Source organism: Mus musculus, chromosome X (genome assembly GCF_000001635.26).
Source record: "Mus musculus strain C57BL/6J chromosome X, GRCm38.p6 C57BL/6J".
Lineage (NCBI taxonomy): Eukaryota > Metazoa > Chordata > Mammalia > Rodentia > Muridae > Mus > Mus musculus.
Window position 1 is genome coordinate 113,977,933 of NC_000086.7, and position 9,425 is coordinate 113,987,357.

Genomic DNA, 9,425 nt, shown 5'->3' on the forward strand with positions numbered 1-9,425 from the left:
TCAGGAACTCTTCATTAACCCAACGTGGAGCTCCTAGAATGAAATACTGCCCTACCTTCCTTGACCCAGTGCTTGGCTTTCTAATTCTACACTAGCTAGGACCTTTTTCTTTTTAATAAAATCTTGGCCTTTATTAGGGGACAAATAGATGCAATTAAGGCCTAACCCTTGCAGATTCATTACCATCAGCTAGCAATGTCAGATCTGGGAGATGGCTTTAATGACATTCTTCCAAACAGCCCTTAAAATAACCCAGCTCATGATTGGCCCTTCACCTTTCCAGTGTAATGGACTGGTTAACCCGTGACAGGCAACTGAGAGGAGGAAGATGCCCTTAGTATGAATGGCAAACTAATACAAGGAATCCTGCTAAGTTGATGGGGTCCCTCCTATAATGGGTAAGACCATTCTTTGCATGACTGTCCTTGCAACCTTTCTGACCAAGTCAGGCACAGTCCCCTTGGAGTCTCTATGTCAAGATGATGAAGACATTGCCATCTTAAGTGTGCCTTGTTTCTGTATACAAAGAAGGGGACCTGTCGGTGCTCAATAGCCCCTGGCATCTCAGTCTCCATCTTGTCTATCAGTCATCATCTATTAACTAACACTCTTTTGTTTCTTCTACTGTCTTACTTCCATTCCTACAATAGACTTGGGACATTTTACAATAGGGGACTTTCCGGATGTTTTACAATGAGCACATTCCTTTCTGGACATTTTACAATGGGGACATTTAATTTACATTATTGTGTAACCAAGCAATAATATTAGTTTGGCTTTCTCCTCTATAAGTTTCAGTGTCTCTGGTTTTATGTGGAATTCCTTGATCAACTTAGGCTTGCGCTTAGTACAAGGAGATAAGAATGGATCAATTCACATTTCTTCTACATGATGACCACCAGTTATGCCAGCACCATTTGTTGAAAATGCTGTCTTTTTTTCCATTGGATGATTTTAGCTCCCTTGTCAAAGCTCAAGTAATCATAGGTCTGTGGATTCATTTCTGGGTCTTCAATTCTATTTTATTGGTTTACCTATCTATTGCTGTACCAGTACAATGCAGTTTTTATCACAATTGTTCTGTAGTATAGCTTGAGGTCAGGAATGGTGATTCCACCAGAGGTTCTTTTATCATTGAGAATAGCTTTTGCTATCCTAGGTTTTTTGTTATTCCAAATGAATTTGCAAATTGCCCTTTCTAATTCATTGAAGAATTGAGTTGGAATTTTGATGGGGATTGCATTGAATCTATAGATTGCTTTCAGCAAGATAGCCATTTTTACTATATTGACCCTGCCAATCCATGAGAATGGGAGATATTTCCATCTTCTGAGATCTTCTTTGATTTCTTTCTTCAGAGACTTGAAGTTCTTATCATACAGATCTTTCACTTCCTTAGTTAGAGTCTTACCAAGGTATTTTATATTCTTTGTGACTATTGTGAGGGGTGTTGTTTCCCTAATTTCTTTCTCAGCCTGTTTATCCTTTGTGTAGAGAAAGGAGGAGTTACAGAGACAAAGTTCAGAGTTGAGATGGAAGGAAGGACCATCCAGAGATCCCCCTACCCGGGGATCCATCCCATATACAACCACCAAACCCAGGCACTATTGCATATGCCAGAAAAATTTTGCTGACAGAACCCTGACATAGCTCTCTCTTGTGAGACTATACAAGTGCCTGGCAAATACAGAAGTGGATGCTCCCAGTCATCTATTGGATGGATCACAGGGCCTCTAATGAAGGAGCTAGAGAAAGAACCCAAAGAACTAAAGGGGACTGCAACCCTATAGAGGAACAACAATATGAACTAACCAGTACCCCCCAGAGCTGTGTCTCTAGTTTCATATGTAGCAGAGGATGACCTAGTCAGCCATCAATGGGAGGAGAGGCCCTTGGTCTTGCAAACTTTATATGTCCCAGTACAGGGGAATGCCAGGGCTAGGAAGAGGGAGTGGGTGGGTTGGGAAGCAAGGTGGGGAGAGGGCATAGGGGGCTTTGGGGATAGCATTTGAAATGTAGATGAAGAAAATATCTAATAAAAAAGAAAAAAGAAAAGAAACTTTACTAAAGCTCAATGAATGGATTGTACCTCACACAATAATAGTGTGAGACTTCAACACCCCACTTTCATTAATGGCCAGATCATGGAAACAGAAACTAAACAGAGGCAAAGTGAAACTAACATAAGTTATGAAACAAGTGGATTTTACAGATATCTATAAGACATTTCATTAGAAAACAAAAGAACATATCTTTTTCTGAGCACCTCAATGTACCTTCTTCAAAATTGACCATATAATCAGTCACAAAACAGGTCTCAACAGATACACATGGATTGAAATTATCCCATGCATCCTATCAGATCACCACAGATGAAGGCTGGTCTTCAATAACAACAAAAACAACAGAAAACCCACATACACATGGAAGCAAAACAACACTCTACTCAATGATAACTTGGTCAAGGAAGAAAGAAAGAAAGAAAGAAAGAAAGAAAGAAAGAAAGAAAGAAAGAAAGAAATTAAAGACTTTTTAGAATTTAATAAAAATGAAGAAACAAGATAACCGAACTTATGGGACACAATGAAAGCAGTGCTAAGAAAAAAACTCATAGCTCTGGGTGCCTCCAAAAGAAACCGGAGAAAGCATATACCTGAAAGCTCTACAATAGAAAGAACCAAATACATTGAAGAGGAGTAAACAGCAAGAAATAATCAGACTCAGGGCTGAAATTAATCACATAGAAGCAAAAATAACTATACAAAGGATCAACAAAACCAAAGAACTATACAAAGGATCAACAAAACCAAAGATCTATACAAAGAATCAACAAAACCAGGAGCTGATCCAGGCAGTGGTGGTGCCTGCCTTTAATCCCAACAGAGGCAGAGGCAGGTGGATTTCTGAGTTTGAGGCCAGTCTGGTCTACAGAGTGAATTCCAGGACAGCCAGGGCTACACAGAGAAACCCTGTCTTGAAAAACCAAACTAAACCAAACCAAACCAAACCAAGACAAAACAAAACAAACAAACAAACAGACAAAATAAACAAACAAACAAAAAACAAAACAAAACAAAAAAACAGATGCTGGTTCTTTGAGAAAATCAACAAGATAGAAAAATCCTTAGCCAGACCAACCAGTGGGCACAGAGACGGTATCCGGTTTAGCAAAATCAGAAATTAAAAGGGAAATATAACCACAGAAGCTGAAGAAATTTAAAAAAATGATCCTGCTACAAAAACCTATACTCAACAAAACTGGACAATCTGGATGAAATGGACAATTTTCTAGACAGATACCATGTACCAAAGTTAAATCAGTATCAGATAAACCATGCAAACAGTCCTATAACCCCGAAAGAAAGAGAACCAATCATTAAATTGTCTCCCCCAAACAAACAAACAAAACCCCAGGACTAGATGGGTTTAGTGCACAATTCTATCAGAAGACCTAATACCAATACTCTTCAAACTATTACACACACACACACACACACACACACACACACACACACAAAAAAAAAACCAAAAAAAAACAACACAACACAACACATAAAAAAACATTATCCAATTCATTCCAAGAAGCCACAATTATGCTCATACCTCAACCACACAGAGATCCAACAAAGAAAGAGAACTTCAGACCAATTTCCCTTATGAATATTGATGCAAAAATACTCAATATAATTCTAGCAAACTGAATCCAGGAACACATAAAAATGATCATTGACCACGAACAAGTAGGCTACATACCAGGGATGCAAGGCTGAATAAATATAAGCAAATTCATCAATGTAATTCACTACATAAAGAAACTCAAAGGAAAAATAAAACAAACAAACAACAACAAAACAACCACAACAACAACAAAGCCCAAAACATGATCATTACATTAGATCCTGAAAAAGCGTTTGACAAAATTCAACATCACTTTATGTTAAAAGACTTGGAAATATCATGAATTCAAGGCCCATACATGAACATAGTAAAAGCAATATACAGCAAATCAATGGCTAACATCATACTAAATAGATGGAAACATGGATCAATCCCACTAAAATGATCGGATAGACAAGGTTGCCACTCTCTCCCTATCTATTGAATATAGTACTTGAAGTTATAGCTAGGGCAATTAGACAACAAAATGATGTCAAAGGGAAAGAAGTTGGAAAGGAAAAAGTCAAAATATCCTTATTTGCAGATGATATGATTGTATACTTATGTAACTCTAAAACTCCTACCAGAGAACTCCTCATCCTGATGCTTCAGTGCAGTAGCTGAATATAAAATTAACTCAAACAAATCTGTAGTCTTCCTCTACTCAAAGGATAAACAGGCTGAGAAAGAAATTAAGGAAACCTCACCCTTCACAACAATCACAAATAATATAAAACACCTTGTTGTGACTCTAACCAAGCAAGTGTAAGATCTGTATGACAAGAATTTCAAGTCTCTGAAGAAAGAAATCAAAGAAGACCTCAGAAGATGGAAAGACCTCCCATGCTCATGGATTGGCAGGATTAATATAGTAAAAATGGCCATCTTGTGTGGGGCAGTGGGCATGGGGGATTAAAGGGAGTCAGAGAAAACCTACATCCCTCCCCTCCCCGAGTTCCAGTGATCTGGGCAGGCAGATGTGGAAGGACTGCCACATGCTTTCCGTGCAGCCTTGGGTGGGTGTGTGACTGTAGGAAGCTACAAACACAGCCTGAGGGGTGGACAAAGGGCAGTCTGAGGTCTCTGGGCTTCACGAAGGCCAGAGATAACAGGTTCTCAGTCTCAGGCATCCCAGACACCCCTGGATAACTCGGAAGATCTGAGAACACAATGGGGGCCAAGGATAGTGGCTTGGTCATCCCAAGGGCCAAAGGGAGGACAGAGCAGGGAGAAATGGGGCACTGGGTGGTTCCCACATGGGCAAGGGAGAGAGGGAGAGAGTTTGGCCATGGCCACATGGGGGAAAGGAGAGAGGGATGGAGGGCTAGAGATGAGATTAAGAAAGGTAAGAGCTTAAAAAGAGAGAAAAGGAGCCAAGCAGCTCCTTTTATAGTGGGCTGGGCTACCTTGCTGTTGCCAGGTAACTATGGGGAGGAGCATACCAGGCTTTAGTCAGGGAACTGTGTGAGTGGAGTCTAGCTCAAATGCCAGAAGCTTGGGATATTGTCTTGTGACTTATAGTCACAGAATTATGGAGTTGGGGGCTCTGTGGTATCAGGCACCTGTCTCTGGGAACATAGGTAACTCTACTGTCCTTTGTACAGTTTCCTACTGGGTCTGTACTGTGTCTCCAGAGCAAACCTCATTGAACCAAAACAGGCTGCCTTTCGTGGCCCCACACTATTGCCAAAAGCAATCTACAGATTCAATTCAATACACATCAAATTTCTAACTCAACTCTTGATAGAGTTAGAAAGAGCAATTTTCAAATTCATTTGGAATTACAATAAACCCTGGATAGCAAAAACTATTCTCAACACTTAAAGAATATATGGCAGAATCAACATCCCTGACTTCAAGCTGTAGTACAGGGAAATAGTGATAAAAATTGCATGGTATTGGTACAGTGACAGGCAGATAGATCAATGGAATAGAATTGAAGACCAAGAAATGAACCCACATACCTATGGTCACTTGATCTTTGACAAAGTAGCTAAAACCATCCTGTGGGAAAAAGTCAGCATTTTCAACAAATGGTGCTTGTTTAATTGGAGGTCAGCATGTAGAAGAATGCATATTTATCCATTCTAATCTTCCTGTAAAAAGCTCGAGTCCAAGTGGAATAAGGACCTCCATATAAAACCAGATACACTGAATCTAATAGAAGAGAAAGTGGGGAAGAGTCTGGAACACATGGACACAGGGGAAAGTTTCCCAAACCAAACAACAATGACTTAATCTCTAAGATCAAGAATTGACAAATGGGACCTCATAAAATTCCAAAGCTTCTGCATGGCAAAGGACACTGTCATTAGGAGAAAATGGGAACCAACAGATTGGGAAAAGATTTATACCAACCCTATAACTCATTAGAGGGCTAATATCCAATATATACAAAGAAGTTAAGAACTTAGATTCTAGAGATCCAAATAACCCCATTAAAAGATGGGAAAGGGAGCTAAACAGAATTCTCAACTGAGGAAACTCTAATGGCTGAGAAGCACCTAAACATCTTTAGTCCTTGGGCAAATGCAAATCAAAACAACTCTGAGATCCCACATCACACCACTCAGAATGGCTAAGATCAAAAACTCAGGAGACAACAAACGCTGGCAAGGATGTGAAGAAAAAGGAACACTCCTCCATTGCTGGTGGGATTGCAAATGGGTACAACCAAACTGGAAATCAGTCTTGCTGTTCCTTAGAAATTTGGACAGATTATTACCCGAGGACCCAGCAATACCACTCCTGGGCATATACCCAAAAGTTTCTCATAGCAGCCTTAATTATAATAGTCAGAAGCTAGAAACAAACCATATGTCCCTTAATAGACAAATGGATACAGAAATTGTGGTACCTTTACACAATGGAATACTCCTCAGCTATTTAAAACAATGACTTCATAAACTTTGCAGGCAAATCGATGGATTTAGAAAATACCATCATGGGTGAGGTAACTCAGTCACAAAAGACCACATGTGGTATGTACTCACTGATAAGTGTATATTAGGCAAAGAGCGTGGAATACCTAAGATACAACTTAGAGACCACATGAAGCTCAAGAAGAAGGAAGACCAAAGAGTGGATGCTTCAGTCCTACTTAGAAGGTGGAACACAATAGTCAATGAAATTAGAGGGTGGGAAGGACTTGGGAGGAAGAGAAGAGGGAGATAGGAAAAAGAGGGTAAGAATCAGGTATGGTAGGAGATGCACAGAGGGTCAGGAAATTGAACAGAGGTGTTTAGCCATGGGGAATGAGGAAATGGGGGGAGCAACCGTGGAGCACTGATCATGGGGAAATAAAAGGGATGGGTGAGATAATCTGTGTCCTGCCAGAGCTCTTGGGCTCTGGGCAGGAGGACATGGGGGGACTGCAGCAGAACCCCACAGAATCTCACCGGGTCATGTTAGGCCTCTGAACCCCACTATCCTTTAAGGTCTATAAAATTAGAAGCAGGCTAAGGGGGGAGGGGATAGGGTTTTGCAGAGAGGAAACTGGGAAAGGGGATAACATTTGAAATGTAAATAAATAAAATATCTAATAAAACAAAACAAATTGTGTTAGAATTTTGAAGGGGATGGCATTGAATCTGTAGATTGCTTTTGATAAGTTTGCCATTTTCACTATGTTAATCTTACTTAGCCATGAGCATGGGAGATCTTTCCATCTTCTGAGGTCTTCTTCAATTTCAGGAAAATCAATTCTTACAAGTTGTCCCCTGACTTCTAACATATTAGCATGAAATATGCATGCAAGTACATTCACCCTCCACACACATATAAACATACACAATTAAACAAGTTCAATCAAAATTAATGACAGAGCTAATGGGACTATTGTCTTCAAAATGTAAGACATGTTCATATTTAATATTTAAATGTTTTACAATTTACAAAATATATCCAATGAATCCAAGATGGTGAAATTAGTCATCGAAACCCAAATACTATGAAGGAATAAAGATTCAAATGGGACAAATATATGTATATAAGATATATATAGTCTGAAAAGAAAATGAAGTTTAATGTATAATTTATTATCAAGAAAATATGCTTAAAATGATGTCAGTTTCCCCCCTATATATTTTTCATTATAAAAATATAGAATGAATAAAATTGTATTAGAAGGGATCTTGAAATTATACTTCAGGTTGAGATAATATGAGAGCCATGGAAAAACTGAAACTTTAGTTCAACTGATGAATTAAAAAAAAAACACTTTAGTATATATCCACACCATGTTTCTCTTTTAAACAATGGATATTGCACTCATAAATTCCTAGAAGCTATGGTTACCTACACAATATATACACAAGGTTAAGTTAATAAAACTCTGGAACATAAGAGAAAGGTAATCCTGACGCCCCACCCCCTACCAGAGAAATTGATCGTCATCCAGGAAATGAAAGTATCTTCTCCTCTAATGATATTGAATAAGTTCTGTAAGGTATATGACAATATTAAGAAGACAATGTGGCAATCTACGTAATGGGAAACTTTTTCTCCATCTTCACATAAGATATAGGACTAATATCTAAAATGTATAGAGAACTGAAGGAACTAGATATAAAAAACATCAAATAATCCAGTTTTAAAATGTGGTACTAACAGGAAATTCTCAATAGAAAAAGCACAAATGGCTGATAAACACTTAAAACTTTTCAACATCCTCAGTTGAAAATTCTTTGTTTAGCACTGTACTCCATTTTTTAATAGGTATATTTGGTTTTAAGGGGTCTAACTTCTTAAGTTCTTTGTATATATTGGCTACTAGTCCTCTATCTGATGTAGGATTGGTAAAGATGTTTTCCAGATCTGTTAGTTGCCATTTTGCCCTATTGACAGTGTCCTTTGCCTTACATAAGCTTTGCAATATTATGAGGTCCTATTTGTAAATTCTTTATATTACAGCACAAGCCATTGCTATTCTGTTAAGGAATTTGTTCCCCTTTGCCCATATCTTCGAGGCTCTTCCCCACTTTCTGTTCTACAAGTTTCAGTGTCTCTGGTTTTATGTGGAGTTACTTGATCCTCTTAGAGTTGAGCTTTGTACAAGGAGATAAGAATGGCTCAATTGGCATTCTTCTACATGCTAACCACCAGTTGAGCAAACACCATTTGTTGAGAACGTTGTCTTCTTTCCACTGGATGGTTTTAGCTCCTTTATCAAACATCAAGGTACCATAGGTGTGTGGGTTCATTCCTGGGTCTTCAATTCTATTCCAGTGATCTACCTGTCTGTCACTGTACCAATATAATGCAGATTTTATCATTAAAGCTCTGTAATATAACTCTCTTCCTCTCTTGCTCCTGAGTAAGCAATAAAGCTTTGCCGCAGAAGATTCTGGCTTGTTGCGTCTTTCCTGGCCGGTCGCGAACGCGCGTAAGAATAGCAGATTCTGGCAAGGATGTAGAGAAAGAGGAACACTCCTCCATTGTTGGTAGGATTGCAAGCTGGTACAACTACTCTGGAAATCAGTTTGCTGGTTCCACAGAAAATTAGACATAGTATTACCTGAGGACCTGGCTATACCACTCCTGGGCATATACCCAGAAGATATTCCTACATGTAATAAGGACACATGTTCCACTATGTTAATTGCAGCCATTATAATAGCCAGAAACTGGAAAGAATCCAGATGTCCTTCAACAGAGGAATGGATACAGAAAATGTGGTACATTTATATAAAGGAGTTCTATTCAGCTATTAAAAACAATGACTTCTTGAAATTCTTAGGCAAATGGATGTAACTAGAAAATATCATCAT